Consider the following 27,016-nt stretch of genomic DNA (forward strand, 5'->3'; position numbering starts at 1 on the left):
AAATGAAACAATATCTAATTCTACACGTTGGAATAGTTTCTTTGAGTGCCGTATTACTTATAAAATATAATTTAAGTGAATGAATTTTACTTCAATGCATCCATATATCGTACACGTCGAATCATAAAAATAAATGCACAGCGACGGAGGATGTTCATGAAACAATAAGCCACGCTAACAAATTAATTTCTGACGGACCATACTGTATTTTATAGGGTACCTATGATATGTATAACTATAATATATTTTACCTTTTTAATTGAATTTCCATTTTTAGTGCCAAAATTTCAGAGGCGTCATTTGGAAGGGGGCAAACTTTGGCAAATGCCCCACTCTAAGAAATTTTAAAAAGTCGGCAATTCTTTGTCCGATGATCAAATCGGTAAATCGTACATTTTTATTTATTCAGAAATCAGATAATATTCTCTTTAAAATACACGTTCACAGTTTATTAAAAGTTGGGAAACACTGGATCCTCCCCAATTTATGACAATTATTATTACGTGAACCTTATAAACTTTATTTTTGGTATATTACATATTTCTATATATGTGATCTTTATAAAACAGTTTTCGTGATATCGATACCATAAAAGTTGAGTTCATATAGGTGCGTACTGGCCCACCGGAATGCCGGGTAAATCCTGATAGGCTCTTTCAAAAATGATAAGACTTGGGCCCCTTACCAAATAGGTACCTGTAGTTTTAGTTAAATTCAGTAATTTTATTATTTTTAGCAATTACAAATACTGATGGTCAGTCGAATTCTTAATTTAGTACTCAATGGGAAATGAGTAAAACACGCAATTTTTCAAATAATTTAATTGATTTGCTTTTGGTAAATATGTCTGTTACCATTATTTCGATTATTAAAATAATTCGACTATTCCATTTGACTATTCCCATCACTAGTTTTAACATCACCAGCAGAATCGGTAAATAATGTTGCTGAAGTTTGGCCGAAAAAACGACTAGTATTTGCTCGGGAATACAGTCAATTTAAATATATTGCAATTTCTTTAGGCATATTTCCAATTATGTTTTTTTCCGATAACCTGCTTGGTGCATTAACCGTTTTTATAACTAAAAGAAAATCTATCTGACGTTAATAATCCCTTTTAATATTTAACGATCATGAACAATTTGTTTTTGAGTAGAGTAGAGAGTTTTTGAGTAATATACATTTCACTAATGAATATTAGATATATCGTAATAAATGAACGGATAATGAATAGCCAATATATACAAAACAATTTTATCTCACCTACCTTTTTACTAAATATTAAATATCAGGAGCTTCGTCAATGCATTTTTTTATATCGGTTGGTTAATTAGTCAAAACTTTGGAATTTTTAATTTAATCCACTCGATGTTCTCTTTAAAAAACATTTATAGTTTTAAATAAGTACCAACGTTAATATTATGCTTCATATTTTTCATGCTTTTAAGCATTTCCCTCCACGCACTTTTTGGGATTTCTACTTTACCGGCCGCCACTATGGGATTCCCATCTTACCGTCCGCTGAACGGATAAATGTGACATTCCAACGCTTTGACCGTGGTTAAAAACCAAACTTTCGGTACAAGTATGACAAAAATGTTATACCTAGAGAGTCATGTTTTAATTTCGATTACCGTTTACCTTTGTGTTTATCACTTCGATTTCTACGTTATTGGTATAGGTTATCTGTACTGATTTGGTACTTAATTGGTACAGTTTATCCGTTTGGCATTCATAATCTAAAAGATGATAGTTCAATGATATTTCTTAATCACGAAGGAAAAGCTCATAAAGGACCTGACGAGGTTTGTTCTTTTTTATTGAAATATATAAATGAAAATATCCCATCATCGGCTGAAGAACTGTATCTGTATAGTGACGGATGTAGTGGATAAAATAAAAATAGCCACGTTATTAGATTTTTGTTAGCTTCAACAGATATAGGGAGGTTCAAAAAAATCATTTACAGATTACCTATACGAGGACATTCTTTCCTTTCATGTAACAGGGACTTTGGGCTAATAAAAAAAGTCCTAAGAAAGACAGATAGATACTATGATTTGAAACAGCTAACGAGTATGATATGCAGTGCAAGCAAAATACCTAACAAATTTTCAGTTAACTTGGTAAATAAGAATGATATACTTGATATCAAAACATGAGGAAAATTATTGTACAAAAAATCTACATTTTCATTAGAAAGCTAGCGTTTAAAATCTAGAAGAAAAGAACCATTCAATGTGTCGTTTTATAGACAGTTTGAATTCAATGCTGATGAAAAAGGTGTTGTTATTGTTAAATAATTTGTTAATGGTTTTGTAAAAAAGACCTTTAAGTTTGGAAAAGAAAATTCTCTCATTTTATTACCTTCAATAAAAGCATATAAAAAAATGTGTTCAATCCAAAAATTGTATATTTTACGAACTTCTTGTCATGACTTGAAACGATCACAATTAATGTAATATTAATAATATGTAATAATACCTGTATAGGTTGTTTAATTGTTTAATTTAATTAATTAATAATTTCTTCTTAGAATACCTACTCCAAAAATGTTTAAGATAAGGCACCTAATTGTTTTTTTGTTTAAATTATTAATTAAAAATTTCAAATAGTCAAACTTCGTAAATTGTCTTTTTGAAATAAATAATTGCATACAGTGGTATCTATAAGTGTAATAAGCAAATAATGCTCAGCCCCTCTACAAATTTCACCAAATTTCCACTTATGGTTAGTGGTGCGTGCACACACTAAAAACGCACTAGCTAGGACACAGCGTAATACAAAAATAATAGTAATTTGTACTTATGAATGTTACAATGAAACTAACACTAACAAAAATTGACAATTCACGTCATACATTGATCAAATACGAATAACGCGAACACCAATTTAAGTAATCATACGCGAGACATCAATTCTATTTCAGACTTACAGTATTGTAATAAATAATGACTCGGTAATTCGTAAAAGACCTATTCGTATAAAACCGCGCTACTCAGCTGCCTAAGTAAGTGGTGTTTAATAATTATTGACTTTGCTGCGATTTCCCATAAATCACCGTAATGAGGACTATAAACCGGAATAAACTTCCAATTTACTCCCACTTTGGATGCACATCGAGTGACCTTTGTTTGGTGTTCCTTGGACTGGAACAAATCGAGTAGATTCTTTAATTTCCGATTGGCTCCCACGAAGTTGTTGCCATTGTCGGACCATGAGGTTTTGCAGTACCCACGTCTAACCCAGAACTACCGCAACGTACCTAAGAATGAATCTGTACTTAAATCGCTCAGCGCTTCGATGTGTACAGCTTTCGTGGCGAATCACACAAATACGCAAATGTATGATTTAAGTGTCTGCGCATTGCGTCGGATACTAGACTTTGTTTTTATCGGACCGTCGAAATCGACACCCGTAATCGCGAAAGCAGGCTCCGGCTGAAAGCGTGTGGGAGGTCACCCATTATCGGCTGGAAAGAATATGATAAAATAATACATTTATTTACGACTGTTCGGGCGATATTTATGCCGTTTATCGGCCAGTATTTCTCTCTTATTGACGCCAATAGTTCTTGAGGACCTACATTTAATTGACGATAGTACATGTTAGAACGCGCTTACATCCTTGTCGTGACTACGTGTGATACTCTAGATTCAGCCGAATTCACTCCCGAAATTGCACAGTCAAATTTATTTTTTGAAGGCGCAATTTGCTTAATAACTCATTCGTGATAAAATTACCTTGAGATGCGGAATCAAGTAATGCGTGCACTAAAATTGGCTTGTTGGATTCACTGAAGATTTTTACTATTGCCGTGGACAACAAAACCTTGGCTCCCGGCGTGTTAGAGGCGTGTGCACTTACCGATGTAGACGGCGATATTTTCGTATTGTTTTCGAGGGTGTTTTTATGCAAAAATGTGTTGTGGTGTTCTCCACATTTTCGGCACCCTTTTGCTTTGCATTTATTATTTTCTTTATGCTTTGATAAACAATTATTACACAAATTTAATTTTATTATATATTCTATTCGCGCTTGAACTGTTTAAGCTAGAAATTGCTTGCATTTATAAATAGCATGAGGTTCTTCGTAAAAATAGCATTTAAATTTTACTGTTGTGGAATGCGCGAAGAACAATTAATTTTTTTCTTGATACCTTTCTTTTGTTATTTTTTCTGTCTGTGTTCTTCTCTGCACTTTTTCAGAATGATTTAAATTTCGCGCGTTTTCAATCGATTTTAGAATTTGAAAACGGTTTTATAAAAATTTGATTAACTCCTCGATTTCTTGAACTTTTGTTTTTGGTGCTTGGGTCTTCCACACATGCAACGTGGCACCATCAAGTTTGGTTGAAATAATTTGTAATAGAAGTGGGCCCCAAGATAAAGGTTGCACGGAAAAAAAAATTACTAAAATTTTATAGTCATGGAAAATGTAATAAGTATTACTATTTTATAGGTGGAATGAGTAAAACAGTATAGTTATTAAGACTATACAAAAATAGTTGGTTTCAATAGTGAATATTAATATATTTTATAGTTTATTTTTTTATGTTTTAACCAACTATATTTTATAGGTCAGATAATTGAATACTATAGCAATATATCAAATTACTATAAAATATAGTAAGTCGTAACTGTCGAAATGTAATTCGGCGAAAACTGAACACGCGCGAATCGCTAACACAAAGGCAAAATATAAGGCAAGAGGCAACACGCGCGGCATGAAATGATAATTCTTAAGAATTTTGTTTCTTAAAAAACGTATTATGAGTTAATGAATGGCGGTCACCATTACCCTATGGTCAGTCATTTATTAATCATATTTTGCAACACTCCTACAAGAAAGTTCGACGCACGATGGGTCTCTAAGTTTCTACGGATTCAAGTCAAAACGGTAAGTTTTTTACACTGTATATTAAATATTCAGAAGATTATTAATGTATACAGTTATTTTCGAGTTTTGTTCGAATTATTATAATTTATAAATATCGACTTACTACATACTCCTTTAGTTTATTAATTATAAAGTTTATTACAAAGCTGTCCTAAATATTTTAAATCTATATTTTTTTATGTTATTTATTGTTAAAAAACCCATACTATTTTTCAAAATCAGAATGCACCACGTCACACATAGTAAGACACCAAAATTGGACTTGGAACAATTAAATACTCCACCACTTGCAATTAATTAGTATTAAATTTGTTGTATAACATGCACGGGCTCGACCAGATTTGTGTCCGTCACTCATGGTAAAATTTTATTTGAAAAAAGCGTATAGATCCTATTGTTATTTGTTTTTAGAATATAACTGTATACAAAATCTTAAGTAGGTTTTTATTTTAATTATTCACCAAATAAACAGTAAATCTGTTACACAATTGAAAATAAAAAAAAAGTAATATTTTTCTTGCATAAACTAAATTATATTTGGATACCATATTTAACAACGTTCTTTTAAATTTTATAAGTAAAAGCATGTACTAGCCAAAAAAATAGCAATTATAATAGGTACAATTTGAATGAATATATATTGTAATTTTATAGTAAAAAATACTATACATGACAGCAGGTACTGCTAAATATATAAAATAATTTAATACAAAACTTGATTACGAATACTAAATTTTATAGTAGTGATTATTACGAGTTATAGCTCAATAAACTGTTAATTATAGTAAATTAAATTTCTACTGCAGTGATATGAACTAAACCTTCCAGTTCTAACAATTATAAATTCCAGTGTGTACTACTATAAGTACTGTTTGGACAACTAAATTAAAATTTAAAGTGAACTATAAAATTTTAGTAAAAATAACATTTATTTTCTTTTAACAATGACTATAATAACTTAACTAATACATTATAGTAAATATCATTAACATTATAGCTATCCCTATAGAAATTATAAAATACTATTAAATCTACTATTTTAATACTGGGTTGAACTGTTTTGTTTTTTCCGTGTGTACCATAATTCTCTTGTTACTGAATCGCTCGTTTATAGAAACCCATGTCACTTGATAATTTTTTGCGGTGGTCTCGAGGTACCTTACGACTTAAACTGCATCTCCGAAGAGTGCGGCTTTCAAGTAAAACAACTTTTGCACATTCGTCAGCGCTTCATTTGAGTGTATCAATGCGTAGAACATGTCGTTGAAAGTTGACCACCCTTTATAGTTTCCGCTGAATTCGGCAAGGCTGGGCATTAACGAGTTAAAAAGTTAAAGTTAAGTTAAAAAGTTAAGTTACTTTTATTTTCAAAAGTAACTTCCAGCTTAAAGAGTTTTTTTTTTTAAACAACTTCTAACTTAACGAGTTAATTTATTAATTTGTCCTAATATAAATTTCATATATTTAAAATTATGTTTTGATTTTTATAACTTATTGATATTATATATATGTATATTATATATATATATATATAAATATAATAATTGTGGGAATAACCAAAAACTTAATGATATGAATGTGAGTGTTTTGCATTATTTCTATATTTGAAATTTCAATAGATATTAGAATAACGTGTATAAGTACAACTATCTACCTATATAAAATTTGGGAAACGATTTACGAGTAATAATAATAGTATTAAATAATAATATTTTTTTTTATTCTGCTTATTCACAGAAAATATGTATATATATATATATATGTTTTTCTTTTCTCAAAATAATGATTACCCCTATTATGGTATATTATAATATATTATTATAAAACAAAAATTTTATAGGACCATAATAGGGGTAATCATTATTTTGAGAAAATGAAAACATATTATTTAATTTCCTTGTATACAGAGATAATATACTCTTACTAATTTAATAGTTGTTTTATTTAATTTCAAATAAATTACAAGTACATGGATAAATTGGCCTGCAGAGCAAATAATCAAATTTAAACTCAATGGTCTAATGTATTTAGGTACTATAAAAAATTGAACAAACTAGCCACATAGTAGGTCGATTATTATTAATATTATTTTATATTTATAAATTGGTAATGATTAATAGTCTACCTGTTAGTACCCGTTTATATCCTACAGGCCGTAATTGGCGGAATTCGCAGAATGATTTAAAAATATTAACTATTAAGCAACTAATTTGTCGTGTCTTCAAAAATTATTATTTGTTCACAACATTTTGTTTTAATCTTATTCAGAATAAGACAACTGTCATTGTGACTGATAATGTGGCAAACTTTGTCAAAGGTTTCAGGTGTTTATTTATTATATTTTATTAATGACTAGCAATACAAGCTAAATATTCCTACACATTGCAATCTGCAATAATATTAATTTAAAAACCAGCCTATTTAGTAAAAAAATTTTGTCAAAACTGTGGGTGTATTAATGTAAAGTATTCAAATTTAAAATTTTAGGATTTTTTTTTTTTAATTTTATATTAGTATTATATTATATTCTTTACACAATTAATATAATCTAACTACAATATTGAATATCATTATTCATTATTATATGTTTGAACTTGTAGAGTCTACAATAGAAAAGAATTGGATGAAAATGCTGCCATACAACCTTTCACTAATAGTAATAATCATAATAAAAGTAAGTTCAGCATTATTTTACAATTTTTTAGTTTTTATACATAACTACATAAGTATTATATTTTTTTTTTAAATCAAGACGCAGAAGAAGAAATATAAGATGAAGAAGAAGAAGACTTATTGAGACCAATTAATATATCAAATGTACTTGAAAATGGAGTGGGTGATTTGTTTAATATGACATTACCTCAACACCAGAGGTGTGCTGTGCATATCTTGAATCTGATTTCAACTACAGACATACAAGATGCTGACAAAGATAATGTCTACAAAATATTAAGCAGACGTGTGTTTGGAAAATGTCAAGCTTTGTTTAACAAACAGAACCAATCATCACAATGTGCTGGTCAGATAAAAAATGTAATAGGCAAATATTTAATTACTCCAAATGCCACTAGGTAATTAATGTAAATTTATATATGTGTATCCTTATGTATATTTAGCAATTTTGATAACTAATATTAGAACTATATAATTTATTAAATTTTATATAATTTTACATTCTAAATTATGTTATAGATGGAATTCATATTATGATGCCATTAAATGTATTGTAGATAATTTGAACAAAATAGATGAAGTATTTTCCATAACATCATTGTCATCATTATCTAGACCACGTAGGACTACATTTTTAATAGAGTATTGCAAGGTATATAAGATATTTATAATTATAAATTTATTTTTATTTTGTTTCAAATATGTATAGATGTATAGTAAAATACAATGGAACCTTGATAACTCGAATTGGTTAGGAGTGAAAAAAATTCGAGTTATCAACATTTTTACTTAAAGAGATACGATTTATATAGGTTCCACTGTAGTTTAATATATCTAGTATTAAAAATTATACCATATTAGTATATTACCATGTATAAAAATGTTTAGGTTATGCAGCCAATCGCAAAGGCTTTAGACATATTACAAGGAGATAATCATGTGTGTCTTGGGTATTTACTTCCAACATTGACTGTCATTAATAAATAATTAAAAAGTATGACTAATTTAAATTACTGTATGCCGCTAGTAAATGCTTTGAATAAAGGAATAGAAAAAAGGTATTTAATATTATTTAAAACTATTTGGACAAATTAAACATTTTTATGTTTTGTGTTATAGGTTTCAAAGGTACATGATGTACCTTAATGTCAGATATCATATGCTTTAGTTCCTAAGTTTAAGTTAAACTGGGCTAGCTTAGAAAAAAAAAACCAGAATTAAAGAAAAGTTGGTTGAAGCTTTAAGAGCTAGTTGTGAAGATACAGATAGCATAAGTTTCTCTTCGCAATCTTTGAGTCAAAATGATTTGTCACATCAAAATGCAATTGACACGGAGGATGATGATTTTTTGCTTTTTGAAGATGACCTGCATGAATCTCAGAATATTAATGATTCACAAAAAATAGTATCTGGTTATTTATTAAACCCTAACATAAAATCTCCAAATGATTTCCCAGCATCATTAAAATCACTATACATTGAGTACAATACTGCAATACCATCATCGGCTCACATTGAACGCCTATTTAGTGCGGGTGGACAGCTTTATAGTAGGAGAAGGGGTTCTATGTCTGATAAGAATTTTGAAATGGCATTATTGTTAAAGTTCAATAAATATTTTATTGAATAATGATAATTATCAATTAACATTATAAATTTATTTGTATTCAATATATATGTGTAATTTATTTAATTAAATCCTAATAATAAATTTAATAATTACAATTTACAAATTTAATGGGTATTAACAAGAAAAAAAAAATGTTTAAGTTAAGCCATCATTTTGGAAAACGTGTAGGTAAAAAAATACATTGAAGTAATTTATTTGTTTTGTTAGATTTTATAATTGATTGAAATATGTAAGTAGTACTTACTAAATACCTACTGTAATTAATACAATTACATATGTTTATTGAAAATAGTTAGACTTCCATTATATTGTGTTATTTGTTAAGCTTTGATAAAAATGTATGATAATTTATTGTCCATGAAAAAAAGAAAATTAACTTATTTTTAACTAAGTTAAGTTACTTTTTTTCAAATTAACTTTTAACTTTTAACGATTTAAATAAATAAGAAAACTAACTTTTAATTTTAAACTTAACTTACATTTTTCTGTATTAACTTAACGAGTTAAAATAATTAGTTAACTTGCCCATCCTTGGAATTCGGGTACATTCAATGCTGCCAAATTTACCACGGATGGTTGATAACTACCGGCCATACTTTCCGGTTTTGCATCGCTTCTTGCATTTTGATTTGTAATAATTTTTTCGCCTTCTACGATCACATTGAAATACAAGTCCTCAAACTCAAATCTATAATTTTCTTTCTCTGTGATCCTTGTAGGCTCTGTAACATTGGCTTCGATGATGGACTGTATGTTTTGAAACTCTTCCCAGTTTTCTTCTATTTTCACTTTTCTTATTCTAATTTTAGATATGTCTCCATCTAGAGGAAAATCTTGCGCGTATTTTAGAAATCGTGTGATTCGACTTTTTATAGTTCCCCTATCGTCGTTAAAGTAGCTACATCGACCGTTATATTAAATTATTAACCAATAATTTTATACGATATAATTTACTTTATCGACCGACACGTTATCTTTACTAACACGAGAAAAACATGAGAATTCCTCTATGCTCTTTTGGTATGAATTGGAATATAGGGATGAACAGAAAAATGGATAATAATTTGGCTCTCTTACCTTTATGTTCGTTGCATATCTGTGAACTTCCGTGAGTTATGGCTTAATTGATTGTCCTTGTCAAGTTAGCACGATCCTTTTGACGATCACTTGAATTAGTGGAACTGAACCGAACAAAACGCATTTTTCTGATTAATGAATACACTTTCACGTAGTCTATATGCGGCTCGAATGGACCAAAATGTAAGGGTCAAAGTGGGTATTATAAGTAATAAACTAACACTTCTTACCCATTGAACTAAGTTTTGTATTTTATTAAATTTCATCAAAGTTATACATGAATTACAGAATTGAATCATGCACCGCGCGGCTAATTCGTGTGTATTGACTACTATTCAATGACTAATGACTAGACATTATACAGACAAGTTTTAGATATATATTGCTATCGATCGAGTGAATTATGGGATACCTGTATAATGGGTAATCGTAATCACACTCGTTGACAGCTGATCAATTATAATAACAATAATAGAAATGATTATTATTATTTAGTCCGATGATACTGAACAACTATTGTTATTCCATTATTAATCAGTTTCTTTTATATTAATATTGTTTATTGCTACTAGTAAGATATGTTTCTTAATATGTAAGTATATAGTAATATTGTAGTATTTTCTAAATAGTACTTATGTATTTAATGTAGGAAAAGTGATTTTTATTAATAAATTACATCTGATAACAACTAGATATCTGATATCTGCCTATGAAAACCTCACTAATATAATATAATATAGGTAATCACTTTTGTAGAAAATATGAATACACCATAAAATGCTAATAAATATTTACCACCTCTTTAAAGGACTAAAAAAAATTACTACTTCAGTATGATACACTAGCCAGTTGTATCCCCCTCCTGTCACCCAACAAATAGTGAGCCGGTAAAATGGTATTTTCCTGGGTGGGTTCGAAATTCCAATCCGTCCTAGATTACAACCATCGGCACATAATACCTACACTCCGATGTCCAATCAGTCTATAATTTGGGCATGTAGCAGATAGAGACTAGTGAACAGTGAACCTTTATATTGTTGTTGCACAGTTTAATTGTTTATCTAGCCGCATACTTACGTGTTCTCCTATTATTATCTTTTAAACTTTTATTCTTTTTTTCTGTTTATCCAAAAAATGTTATTAATCAAAATTTCTAAACGAAGTATAAACGATTTTTTTAACGTAGCTAATAAAAAAAAAAAAAAAAAATTAACAGGTAATTAAATATTTTGTTATATATTAACTATTTTTTGTACAATATTAAAATTTTTAAAATATAATGTACATAAAACATACAAATTACAATTTTAATTCATCGATAACATTAGTGAATTATTTTTACCTGATTCAGTGATCGGGCAAGAGAAGGAAGAGAAAGACGTTGATATAAATAGGTTTGTATTATAGCATACTTACTAATACTTATTTGCAAATTAATCTTAACTAATTTATCATTATTTTGTTACTTTATTTTAATTTTAACTATGACTCTAGTTTTAATGATCAAAATATTGATGAATAAGAAACTAATACATCAATAGATTTTACCAATCAGAACTACGACAATATCCAAAAACCATCTAGTTTGCCAAAAATTCCCGATCCAAATGATATAGCCAAAAGTTAGGTATTTCTCAACCAAAATTAAAATGTAATCCAAAAACTGTATAAATATATATATATATATTAGATATAGAAGTTTTTCCCTTTGTAAAATACTGAAAGTATTTGGATGTTTAATGCAAGAATAATTTAATTATTACAATACATTTAATTTATATCTATTTTTATGACATATCAGAATGAAAATTTTTATAGTATTTTTTTTTGTGCATATATTACTAATTCTACCTATAACTTCTCATCCGGTCAGAGTGTTTCTGATTAATTTGACAAATACTATGTTTTTATGTATCAGAGCATTCCTTCTGGTAAAATTATATAATATATACACGGACACGAAAAAAAACGCACACTTTATCATAAAACCAATATACTCCTCGTTTAAATCAGAATCTGAAATTACTAATTTAAATACGAAATGTGTAGAAATAATATTATTTTTTATTATGCAAATTAGATATCCTGCAGTTATATTTATTAAAATAATCTATCTCGTGTCTATAATTAGCACAATAGTGTTAATGATTACTTGCCCTTGTTTTCCATCCAATGAAATCTGGTGTTTTCTTATTTTAAAGTATTAGTGAAATATAATTAAACTTAATGTACTTATACAAGTGAAATTTCATAGAGAAAATTATATTTTTTGTCGCGTTTTTGGTGCCTCGCGCGTGACCACTACCATGCGCGCGGTTGTTCCATCGTTGTTAATTAACGATATTTAACAAAGTGCGCTATCAATCGCTTTACTTTTTCTTTTTGTTATATTGCGCATCAGCCGATATACGCATTATTAAAAATACGATCTTCTCCGCCGTCGTATTTTTTTTTTGTTCTTTTGTTCGTCGCTGAAAAAATATATTTTTATTTTCTGTCGTATGCGCGTCTTCTTTTGGTACCGACATTTTGTCTGTCGCATGCGCACCCCTCGCTGCCATCGATACCTACCTTGGCTTCATCGCCGGCGAAGATATTTACCAGTGCGAAGTCAGCTCAGAATTTATCAGGTAATATTGATTTGTTTATATATTTAGTGTTAAATTTTTAAACTTATAATTTTGATTCTCATTTAGGTACAAGACCCCTTCGTCCCGATACATGTTTTGTTATTTTTATGATTATTAATTATATAGTCTACTATTCATCAAATTATCTTGTTTTAATCTCCTGTTCATTTTCATAAATTGATCTATATTAATATAATTTATAGATATGTTGCATACAAGTATAATTTTATTTTTATCGATAAAGATCGGTTTTCATTGTATCTATATCATACATAACGCGAAAAAGTAAAACAAATATATATGTTATAAATAAAAATATACATTACAAAACTACAAGTATGCGTGAAATATGCAAAATTAAATTAACGTTATTCTAATAAGAATGATCAAAATCCGGGAAGATTTTTATCAGATTTAAAAAAAGTTAATGCAATACATATATGCATTTGAATATAAATCCGTTCCCTAATCATAACTATTGATGTATTTTTTTTTTTTTTAATTGATTTTAGTAATCATTAACAAATATTAATATGATAAAGTCAATTTTTTTTTTCTTATCATCGTTTCTTTACTTTTTTAATTTACCGGATACCGATTGAAATAACTTGCCAAAACCTAGCCAGAGCCATTTATCAGTTCACCTATGTCCAAAATATTGTACTAGTTATTTTGTATTTATTTTCAACAGTCATCATAATCATCAAAATTGCTGACATTTAATCAACTTGAAAACCATCACGTACTTTCGGGACTCATCTATCCGCTTTTTTTTACTCGCATTTACTGCGCACCAGTGTATTCGAACGAAGAATATAGTTTACTATATATATCTAAGTTTAAGGATTCTACGCGATTCCGTTTGCACTTTGAGCAGAATAAGCGTACATTATTGCAAAAACAAACAGTCGACCGTTTTGAACCGACCGCAACGATAAAAGAAAACCCCTAATGCAATATCATCACTTGCCACGTACACTTCTCGAATAATATGAGAATATGTTATTGTTGTTAAAGCCTTCCGTTGCTATTGCATTACGTTTCGCATCCGTAAAAAGGACAACGCGCACTACGAGGACTGTCTTCCGAATTCGGTATTACCGATCGCAACGGGTATCCGTTGGTCGATGATCGGCTGTTAGCCTTCAATTGGAAAAATAAAAGAATAAAAAAAGACTATAAACGAATGTAACGATTCTCGCGTTTATCCAATTCGTACCGTGCTCCTACCGCCACATTGATTATTATTTCTTATAATTTTATATTTAATAACATTGAAATGCAAAAAAAAAAAAAAAAACAATAATAAATAAAAATCATAACTAAAATATTGATAAAATAAATCATAGTGATCAAACTGTTTGTAAAAATTAAAAATCAAAAATACATTTTTGGATTCATTCAGAATGTATAACCGTAAGTGCGTTATGTATTGAAATACATTTCGTAAAATACACGTCCTCCGTTCCAATTACAATTATTGATGTTCTTAAAATTGAATATCATAATTTAAATTATATAAATTAAAGATAAATTTTCTTAAGTATCGTTAAGCACTGGTGCAGTGGTGATCAAGGTTATGAAACTTTTAATATATACTCTGATGTGTGTGCGTTATTCACGTTGTCTTCTACTTGATATTAGCACCTAAAATGTGATCCATATAACGATTTCGCAGTGTTTATTTTCATGCGGCTTTAGAAGAAATCGAATTTTCGGTATCGTGAGAAAACAAAAACAATCATCAACCGTTGTGCTACCGTCTTGATTGATTTTAGACAAACAGGATTTGTTGAGAATTGTTAATTTTTTTATTTTCTTTTTAGCGCAACTACGTTCGCGTCTAAAATAATAATACAGAGTACTTTTTATCCCATGTACCCGAATGAGTGAATGGAGAGTATCGTGCGTGTTTAGTGTCGAAATAACTTTCTGTCTTCATACACTATATAAAATATAAAAGTTACTATGGAAACATTAAGAATTCGGATTATTATACATAGATGATAATTGTATTGACCACATTATAGAAAATCATTAGTTTGATAAATATTGATTATAGAAAAATCTCTGTAATTGAGTTTTATATTTAGAGAGAATTAACTATCTTATTAATATATTAAAATAAACGATACATATGAGACAACAAATACACAGGTACCGACAAATTAGGAAGGTATTTGAAAAACGAGTTATAATAATTATACTTATCATTTTTTTAGTACAATTCCGTACGGAGTGTTTTTATTGCATGGCAAAACACATAAAACGGAAAAAAATATAATATTATTTAAATAATAAAATACTCTTTATACCGGAATTTGCATTATGAATACCAATTATTAAAGGATACCGAACAAAATAAATTTTATGTTTCGCATGTTTTTTTTTTAATCTTAATATGCAGTTCGAAAACAAATATGGTTTTCTGTAATTTTAATTTCTATTGCAGTACAATATGTTTATTATATTAACATAAATATAAAGTGTATTATATATACATATGGAAGTAGTTAGTAATCTTGATTGCACAATGAATAATTAAAAATATTTTACCCAGATAAAAATAATGATTATAATAGTTGTTCCTTAATTTTATTTTATTTTATTTTAAAGTTGCGTCAACAAAAAGGATATTATATACATTATATTACATTATGTTAATACCTTATCCTTGGAGTGCAGTAGGAGTAAATTAAGATTTAAACACATGTTGAAAACAGTAGTTTTCGATTTCGTGATTTTTTAACAGTTGACTTTATTTTTCTTTCATTAAGACTGTGATTTAGCCTGAAAGGCTTTTCCCACGGGCTTCTGAGTAGGGATAGTTGAATAGGCGTTAAAATCTATCAGTCCAATCAATTCACGATATGCTCTTATTGAAGTATATAGTATATTATTGCAATATTAATATACTTTGCCGAACAACCCACCTTTACCCAAAAATCAAAAACTATTTTTTCTATTTATGGTACATATAAATACACCTGCCCAAGACGACTATGTACTTTTAATTTGTGATGCATTCTAATAATTATTTCAAAATGTTCATGGACTTTGTAGATAGAATACTTATGTTTTCAGGTCATGATATTTATATTTTGTTCCACCTACCAGGCATTTTAAACTATAAGAAAAATGAATATTTTTAAAATGTAATAATTTATGATAAAATAATTAAATTGTTAGGAGGACTGAATGTTTTAAGACACGAGGAAACTTCCGCATATATTTTCTTCATATGACAAATATACAACATAGTAAATTTGAGTATAGTCGTTTAAATAGACACATCGTAGCTCCACATTGTAAAAATATTTTTAACACTAAAAGTCCACATTAAATAACATTTTTATAAATACCTGATACATTGGAGCTCCATATTTATCAATAAACCTTTAAACGAAACTTTATTTTTTAAAATTGTAGGTCTTCGTTCCTTACACCGGCTGATTCGATTCATAAACTCGAGTACTACGTGGTACTAGGGATAGGGCTTCGCCTCAAAGATAATTATAGTTTCAACCATTATACATACTTTGATACTGTTGCTATTAGAGTAAGTTGACTTATAATCAAATTTTAAGAAAAAAAACATTATCTGTGTTTTGTTGGTCGGTTGATCCGATATTTTAATTTTTAAGTGAGTTATGAATTATTTTTAATTTAAATTTTACATATTTGTAAATTGCTTCAAAATTAAAATATCGGAAAAATCTGACCAAACAAATATAGAATATGTTATTTTCTTAAAGTTTAATTATATTCCAGTTTACTCTAATATTAAAGTGAATATACTTATACCACTAGATTTGAACTGCTGGATGCAAATTTATTACTTTGTCATTTGTTGTTAGTCGGAAATAACACATGTGAATAAGGTGTCTTTTTAAATATTTGTAACCGATGCAAATATAGTGAGTAAAATAAATTCTGGTAGTACGAGGTATTCATAATCTACTTCAGTGCCAAATCTCAGTCTTATGAGGCGTTTATACATATATTAATACACGTTTAATACATGCATAAAATAACTAAAAAAAACCAAATTAAAGTAAAATTTAAAATAAATCATAAAAAATAACGAAATAGACTATTTTCAACTCTCAATTTTGGTTTTAAACGCCTCTTGGATCTTGAGACACCAATGAATTGCACCTCCACTAAATCTGGCATTGAACTACTCATACCTATATTATTGAGAATATTTTAATATTTAAACAAAACTTCAAGGAGGGCATTTAAAATGTTAATCCTCCTTGAGAAGAGGGTTAGGCACTACTAATGGTAAAGTTTTGCTCCATTAACTAAGAAACCGCTGATATTAAATTATTTTATTAATGTAATAATGTATCAATGTTTTTATTCCAAGTGATTTGTATCAACTTGATACTATTGAAGACTAGCTAAAAAAATGTTAATATATTTCTTCCAAATTTTTATGTTATAACTTATGTGTGCATCTTTTAAATTGAGTATTTTTTATTTAGTATTGCATAAAATAAGTAAAATACAAAAAATAATTATACCATAGTGTATTGAGTGTTATTCAAATTTTAATACACATATTTTACAAGGTCTAAAATAGTAAAATATAAAAAAAAATTGTATTTCTTCATCACTTTATAATTACACATTAATAATACAATATTTGGATCTTTTCCGTTAATTCACAACCACTGGATAAATTATCTATTTCTCTAAAATTTGTATCTTATTTTATCTAAATACATTTAAATGCATAGTCTAATGGTTAATGACTATTAATCCAAAGTAGAAGGTATTTATTTTAATCTCTTATAGTAACGAAAATTGTTTGCATTTTTTTCTCGAAAAATCGGAACTTTAATTTTAAATATTTTAGGACTTCACTCGTTACGCCTGTCGGCTCCATTCACCAAATATTATTATTACTATTTTAAAAACAATAATAATAACATCAGTAACGGTATATTATTACCCATATCGGAATTTCAATATTTTCAAATTATTCATTTTACTATAATATTTATTAAGATAATTTGACACAGATAACCAATACTGGGCAAGTTAATGATATTTTTTAACTCAGTTAAGTTAATTGAGTTTATGTTCAATTAAGTTAATGCACATGAGAATTACATCGATTAAGTTCAAAATTAAGTTAAAAAATATCGAAAAATTATTATCAATTTATAAGTCAAGTTAATTACAAAAAATAAAAAAAAATAAAATATTTAAATCCAGCTCTAATATAAGTGATATACATATATATATATATATATATATATATGTGTGTGTGTATATATAAAATAACAATTTACAACATATCTTATTTAACATTAACGATAGTAAAGAGGCAGAAAAATCTTATTAAACTCTAATAGAAAAATACACATTTCTTTATTGGTATTTTTTTTAATTACTCAAATGTCAAATTGATAATTATTTATGTATTTTTTATTTTTATTCATTTTTCATACAAATCACATATGATAAATATAATTAAAAAAAAAGTATTCTTTTTAATATCCAATAACAGTATTAAAACTAAAAATAATAACTGCAGCTGAAAATGTAATTATAAAATTATACCAACAATAAATATATACAGTTGATATAAAATATTAAAATAAATATATAATATTATTAAATTTTATTCAAATCTAAACAAATAAAACAATACAATGGACAGGTTAATCACAATACCTATTGAATCTTAATAAAGAGTCATCTCAAAATGGTTGATCAGCTATTACTTATTTCTTACTTATTACTTTATTACTTATTACTATTCTCTTATTCAGTAATAACAATCTTATTTAATAATATCATATGTTATGGAATAATTCTAATAAATAGAGTACGATTGGTATTAGTATTATTTAGTCAATGATACTATGTACCTATAATAATGTAATGTATAATATAGATTTACGGCCACTTTTCATGATAATGGTAATGTAATTCATGGATGGCATGGCTATTTATACTCAATAGTCTTAAGACGGTTGAATACTTTTCCCTAGCCAGACGTCCATCGGGATTCTTATTAATAATTAATACCGTGATAAATATTATGGTCTCATCTAAAAATTCTTCAAAATGTTTATTTTTATATTTTTTATTTTCCTAAATTCCATGCACTTGTTACCGAATGCGATATTTTACCAAAATATTTTTTTTGGTCATGAAAATCAAAAATTAACTTAATTGGGATTAATGAAAAAATAATACATTAATTTCATGTTAATCTGTAAGGAAATGAGTTAATAAGTTAATTTAATTTATTAGTAATGAAATGAGTTAAGTTAACTTAACTTTTGACTTATTAACTCGTTCATGCACAGGCTTGCAGATAACCATTAAATTAATCTAATTAAGATAATATATAACAACTCATTTTTTTATCTAATCTAGATAAAAAAATGAATAATATTATCTAGATAATTCCTAACACTGCTTCGCACAGACGTTATATAGGTATTTAATATTTATGGCTGTTATTTATTAATTTTTATTGATTTATGGATGTCATAGATACACATATTAATTTAGGTTAGTATAATATAGGTTAATATACTATTATAACTATAGCACTTATTATTAGTTTATATTTTATTTTATTATGTGAAGATTAATTCTTAATTAATTTGCAAAATATATTGAGGAATATACAGATCACGGGTCATGGTAAACGTTGTTAGTACTGAATAATTTTTATTTTTTAAAATATTGCTGAGTTAATTTTCGTTTATTCAACCGATTATTTGAATTGCAGAGGTAATTTTTTAATTTCAACGTATTGACAAAATTCTTATTTTTAACGCAAAAAGATAAATATGTTTCATTTTAAGTAAGTTTTCGACGTAACAGGTAATAATTTTATTTTATGCAATTTTTGAGTTTATTGTATAATAGTAATGTAAATTATATGTTTTTAGTAGTAAAATTTACCCATTATATTCACATTATTATTCAGAAATTGTTTTCATAATTTTTCTATCTAGTGTATTTTCTCAGCAAATTTACAGAAAACTTAAATCCAAAATTTAAATTTGAAATGTCTACCTATATTTTTATTCATGAATGAAAAAAACTGCACGAGAAGTTATAAGAACTTATATTCGAATAAAAGTTTGTATTTCGTCAAAAGCTTTTGTCAGCCAGCTCTAGAACCGTATTTTCGCAGATGCACGAGAAGACAAAATATATATAAGCTATAAGTTAAAGTCAATCATATTTTCCTTTTTTTTTTATTAATAACACTTTTTTAAGGTTTATACGAGAGTCATTTATTCCATTCTTCACCATTAATCACTGTCAAGTAGTTGTATGTTAAAATAAATTTTATGAAACCGTTTTGATACATTTCAAGATATAATTAGAAAAAGGCAATTTTATTGTTGATTATCAATTTATACTCTGGGCCAAATTTATCGCACCGTGTTCCCCATGATTTAAAATGTTCTCTTTATTAGACAAGAAATTTTACATAGTAAATTGCAATGGTTATAACTGGAAAACACTCCAATAAATATGAACAATAATTCAAACCTATGTCACTAAATACGTATGTATGGGTCTTGTTGGAAATTCAGGTCTCGTCAATTGTAGATATCACAAGTGTATTATACCAGGATAATCCGGAAACAAAAATGAACAAATTCGCATAAAATGGAATATTAATACTGTGCGACTCCGTCGGGGATGGTTTTCATTGTGTTTATTTTAAACGTGTAATTTACAATGGTAACAGAAAAAATTAAAAATTAAAAACAAACATATTAGATGTCATACCCTGTTTTCGTATGACGGCGTTAAGGGTGCGCAATTAAACACCGTGCGCGCGTTGCGTTCAATTACGCGTATTTATCGTGTTACACAATATTTTGTTGAAAATAATTCTGTATTGTCTTCATAAAGTTTATCTTTCTACTGTTACTGATGTGTTATACTATTTTTACGATTTATACAGTCTTTGTCTCGAATTGTTATGTTTAACATCACCCACAATATAATTATTATATTAAATGTCTTTCATTTACGTATGTAACTCCACTGACTAGCTTAGACTTTAGAAGCAATAAATTTCACTGGAACGATAATGAGCAAATCAAATACCATAACAACGATGCAATAATAATAAATTAACAATACATGAAAAAGTTTATGGTGATAGTAAATCTTTATGATTACGTATATGACGTCAGTATGCTTGGGTATTCAAATTAAATGTATTTAACTATCTCTTTGTTAAATGACCAATGTTTCTCAAATATATATATTTAATTAATAAATAAATCTTTTGCGATCATTGAGGTTTTTTATAACTGATAAAAAAATAAATAAAAAAGGAAATCAGTTTAAACTCTATAAGTATTTTACTGCAGTCTTTTCGATAAATTTTGTTTAATACAATATAATATTTAATATTGTGTAAATTTTCGATCCGTATTTTTTAAAGGAATTTTACATCCTTCTATTCTATATTATAAAAATATTATGATTTTACAAATCCCAATTATAGTTTTAACTTTAAAACTTATTTAGGGAATAAAATATAAAATGCTGCCGAGCCGGAAAAATGTTTTATAATAAAACTATACATAATACATTAAACGTTGACGATTGATCGCAGTTTATTTCAACGACACTTCGAAAACCGTTTGATGCAGAAAACTATTAATTTTAAATGGCATGTGGACACACAGACACTCAGACGTACAAACACAATAACAAACATGTATACAAACACATAAATCGTATTATTTATTAACGTCTGTCAAAAGGATATGTATTTTTACTAAGTTTCGATTCTGACCGGGGACAGAATGGACTCAAGCTCTCGCCTACTCATTTCCACCTGTCAAATATAATAACAACAATACAATACGTGACTTTGAGAGTATGTGTTAAAATAAAATACAATTTCTATACCTACGTCTGGTACAGGTAGTGCATACTCAATTCACACGTGGCCATGGATAAATAACATTCAATTAATAAACGATGGTGGTGGCAGGAGGGTACATATTCCCCTATTGTCTGTGTAATTTTTTTTTTCCGCAATACGATCGTATAGCGCACTAAGTTATATCATCGATGTTACCAGTGGATAAATACATACAATTCATTCGACTGAACAATAACGATAATACCGATAAGACTCTGTTAGTCGATAAGACCACGGTGGTAGTAGTAGGCGGAACGAGAGGTTCCACTTAGAGTTGAGAAAGTACTCATTCGCATTTTGTTCAATTCAGCTAGAGAGATGAAAAACTTAAAAAAGATAATTAATTTTACTATTGATTTTTCTTATAACGAATACATCAATTTAAGATTTTTTAATTAATTTTCCGATTGTACTAGATTTTTAGCAAACACTCGGTTCATTGGGGTTTTTAATATAATGGTATTTTCAACAAAATCGCTGATAAAATATAATTTCTACAGTACTTTAAATTCGTTATTTTTTATTTTTGAGTAATAGTGTATTTACCTATAAATCCATTAACTGTGGAGTTCGAAAAAACCGTCACTATCATATCGAATGGAATTCAACAATGGTTTTCTATTTACTCGTATATTCCGAGAGACGGTCTGCGTGTATATTATATTATATAATATGTTAAAATATTACAATTTCTCACATAAAATTAGAAATCATAGTCAAAAATTCCAACACCAAGAGCCATAACTCTAACTAGGTATTGAAACTTTACGGTAACTTGTTACGGTGGTTTAACGGAACGAAATCCGAAAGGATCCATAGACCTAAAGGCTGATAAAAGAAAAAACGGTGGTGCACAATAATCCGTTTATTTATAAATACGTATTTTGAAACATTTTTTACGTGACATGGAGATCGCAGTGCTGACCGTTCATATGTGATTCTCTCCCAAATTAAATATATAAATTAAACATATTTTCATCTTATTGCACAATAATGTACATTCGCTTTTGATGTTTGCAGTAAAGCTAAAAGGATATAATTGTAAAACTTTTTTTATAACGATTAGACTAAGTGGGCTTCAACAAAGTTACGGGTTTCATTGATCGTATTTAGAACCGATTAAAGTATATTGCATCCATGGTGCAAACATAGTAGCTTAACCTATTAAATATATTATAAACCTATATAAACAATTTCTAAAAAGAGATTTAACACAAATTGAATATATGACACAAGTAAACATTAATAGGTTAATTAATTATAATAATATATTTACAATATTATAGTTAAAATCGTTTATAATTGTCTAATAATTAAAAAAAAAGAAATTAAATTATTCTGTAGATATTTAAATATTATTTTTTTCTGGATTTCGTTGTAGCACATTTCTGTATTAGTTCTTGCTAATTTATATCTTTAACCAAATTAGATGCAATACATAATATCAACAAATTTGACGTCTTATTTATGGATTTAAGTAGATCGTAAATAATTTTTTATACATTTTACGACAGAAAACGATCTTTCATCACTTGAACTTGGAAAAGATTGAGTACAAATAATTCTTAATTATTTCTATATTTATTAACGATGTTTCTAAAGACGAAGTAGTAATTATTTTATAGTAAAATAATAAAAAATTAAATTTAAATTTAAATTATAAAATATTAAATACTCATAAATTAATATATAAATAAGTTAACATGTAGTTTATACATAGAAGTAAATAAAAGTTTAGCTTTGAGAATTATTATATTTGTAAAGTACGATCGATTTCAAATTAAAAATGTATTGTCAGGTATGCAGAATGTCAATGAAATCATGACTAAATATGAAAAAAAAAAAACTGATGATACATTTGTAATTCTGTGGTACTTAAAAAATATAATAATACTCTAAGGTAAGGTTTTATTAATTCATTTATTTTTATACAAAAAAACTATTTGTTTATTTATTTATATAATGTAGCAAATGATAATTTTCCTTCTGATGGAAAATCTTATACAATGATTTTTAATTGTTTTAATTATTTTTCAAAACCTATTTCTAATTATGAATTATATAATTCAACAAAATTTATACTTTTAAATCAAATATCGTTCATGGTCTCTTTTTCTAAGTTAAATAAAAATCTAAATATATTTTTGATTTCAATATACATTTCTATTTTTCTATTAAATTGAAAATCAATAGTGTCAATCTACAATAATTCAGTTTTAATTTTCTTAATAACAGTAAAATTAATTTTATTTGGGCTCAAATCATCGTAATAATGATATATATACATATATGGTTCTGGATGTCAGAATTTTAAATTAATCACTATTATATTTAATATTTGCGTCTTCTAAAGATATGTGAAATTAACTTCTCATATTTTAAATATATTACATAATATATTTATTCATATTTTCAATTTTTCCTTACTAAGTTAAGCAAATGTGCTGCACATTGGACATACAATACTTTCTCGGATGTACTTTTTATTCTAGCTTGCAAACCATTGTATATGCTGTATTTATTAGAACAATTTTCATACGACTAACCTCTAAAGTTTTATAAATGTATTGAATGATTTGTAAATAAATTCAGTCAAACAATTTTTATATCTTCTGCTTTATGACAAACTAATTTGAGAAACCCAAGAAATATTTTTACTGTATAATTATTATTTTCAACATACCTTAAAATAATATTAATTTGATGTATATTGATAATGTTAGTGGTACAAACCACTACAGTAGAAAAATATTTTGGTTTTTTAACTTTTTAACTATTAAAAATACTATAAATTATTGAGTTACCCGTTAAATAAATAAATTCATCACAATTTGTACTTTATAAATATGGTACATTTCCTTTGCCTTTATTTCCAAAATTGGTAAGGTGATTTGTAATGAATGGATCAAAGTCTAAATCTACTAACTAAATCTAAGGATTCTAAATTATTAACATTATGTTAAGAATCAAACTTTTGATCATCCTCTCTAAAAATTGACCCTCTTTCTGAATGAAATGATTTTGTGGCCACTATACGATGCAATATATTTTTTCAATACTTAATTTTAGATTGAATGTCTTCTTGAGATATATGATCAATAACCTCTCTATTTTTTAGATGTTCTTAAAAATAATTTATAAATATTTATATTATTTATATTATTTAGCTACAATTTTCTAAATTATGACATTTTTACAAATTTATGAATCCAAAAATTAGGATTACTAAATGCTTGTTAATTAGAAGCAAAAGTTATACATTGAAAACAATAAAGTGCATTTTTAGGTTTTGAACAGAGAAAACACTTTTTTTTTGCGTTCACTATTGAGAAGACTTTCAAGTATATCTGATAAAATTTAAAAAATTTTTTCCGTATAAACTTTTTGTATTTTTAAAATAAATATTAATGAATTTAATAAAGGTGGATTTAAAAAAAAAAAACTCAATTGCATCATAATCTTAATTCCAGTCTGCTGTGCATGAGCCTAAAAATTTTTTTGATATGGAAATATTTTTTGATGAGAGGTTACTAAGTTCAATGTTTATATACCTAATGTAACTTCATTGTTTTTATTTTCAAGATTATTAATTTTACCTTATGAATCAATTACTAGTTTATTAAATTGAATAGAGCAATGTTCATTGAATGTTTCTAGATCGTGGTAATTTTATTGTATTTTCTAAAATATATTTTCATCATTAAATAAATATTATTTCAAAAATCTACTTTTTCAAAGAAGCTGTCCAAGTATAATGTTTACATTATAACATTTTCTTCTTTCAACTTTTTTCTATTTTTTTTTTTTTTTTTATACACTTCATCTTATTATTTTAATTTTACTTTAATATATCTATTACAAGCATAAATAATTTATTAGAATAGTTTAATATACACAAGTCAACAATTACAACTTAATTAGTACTTACACTGCGTACTAGAGTCTAGACCAGGGGTGGTGAACCTATGGCACGAGTGCCAAAAATGGCACGTTGACCAAATTGAAATTGTACAAAAAAAATTTTTTTGCTATTTATAAAATGTTGGTTGTAAAAAATATAAATAAACAAATTATATATGTTTTAAAAATGACAATATTCCTTATGCTTTCAAATTTTTCGTCAAACTATGTTCATGAAAGTTTATTCGCCATAAAAAAATGTAATTTAATCGAAGGAAAAATAAGGGTTTGACCAACAAAACGATTGCTGCTTGTGTTTCACTAAAATTTAATAAATATAATGTAATAAATCTGTAATTTTGTTAATAGTCTTAGAAAATATAATTTTCTTTCTATGATTTTCTACGATTTATTCACTACCTAATCGTACCGCGGAATGGAGAGTTTTCTAGACCAAAAATGAATGGTATGTACGCTTAACCAATATTTGGAGGTAGGTGTTGAAAACGCTCTTGTATTGGTATTTAGACATTTGCCTACGCGTTATAACATATTATCGATTGATTTCGTTTGCGTTGAGGCGCGGACGTTGTGTTTTTACCGCAAACGATTTTTTTTTTTTTTTTAAGTTCCGTCGTGTTTCCCACTCATTAAGACATTTTGTCGGCGTTTCTGGACGGAACATAACCAACCGCGTACGTGGAAACAAAAAAAAAATATAATAATAAATGCATAATACAAATTTAAGAAGGATAACGACTCCAGGCGTTAGGTACTGCGTCCGTGTAAACGTTTGACGATAAGAAATATTTGTCGCGCGCCGTCGGTGAACACATACGCGAAACATATAAATATTACAGGAATCGGTGTGGCCGGTGGCCGAGTGGGAAAGAACGCGAAATCCCTCACGAGGATCACGGAACGAACTACCGGGACCGAAGGATAGGTTCATCTCGTAGACTTATCGTCGGCGATTCGCCTCCGATACGAGACGCCGTCACCGTGTACATGACCTACGGTGTCTTCGTCATCGTTATCGTTTTTACCGCCATTGTTGCTGAGATCGTCGTCGTCGCGTTTAATAATATTTCAGCGCGTAACGCTCCGACCGGCCGCTGCCAACGATGGCCGTGCACTTCTTGCGTCGGTCACCAGATGGCATTTACACCTTTACGGTATTCCCCCCGCCCAGCCACCCCCGTCCCACCAGAGTGGACCGACGGCGACGGCGCGCCGCCGCGAGCTCGGTACCCTTTGAATCGGACGCGGCAC

The 27,016-nt window shown here is 27.8% G+C and overlaps 1 pseudogene; it reads left to right on the forward strand.

Moving 5' to 3' along the window:
* Window positions 1-8,463: 8,463 nt before the first annotated feature.
* On the forward strand, window positions 8,464-9,202 carry LOC112687129 (annotated as a pseudogene).
* Window positions 9,203-27,016: the final 17,814 nt, after the last annotated feature.

The sequence above is a fragment of the Sipha flava genome, unplaced genomic scaffold (genome assembly GCF_003268045.1).
Source record: "Sipha flava isolate LNK unplaced genomic scaffold, YSA_version1 109_pilon_pilon, whole genome shotgun sequence".
In the NCBI taxonomy this organism is placed as follows: domain Eukaryota; kingdom Metazoa; phylum Arthropoda; class Insecta; order Hemiptera; family Aphididae; genus Sipha; species Sipha flava.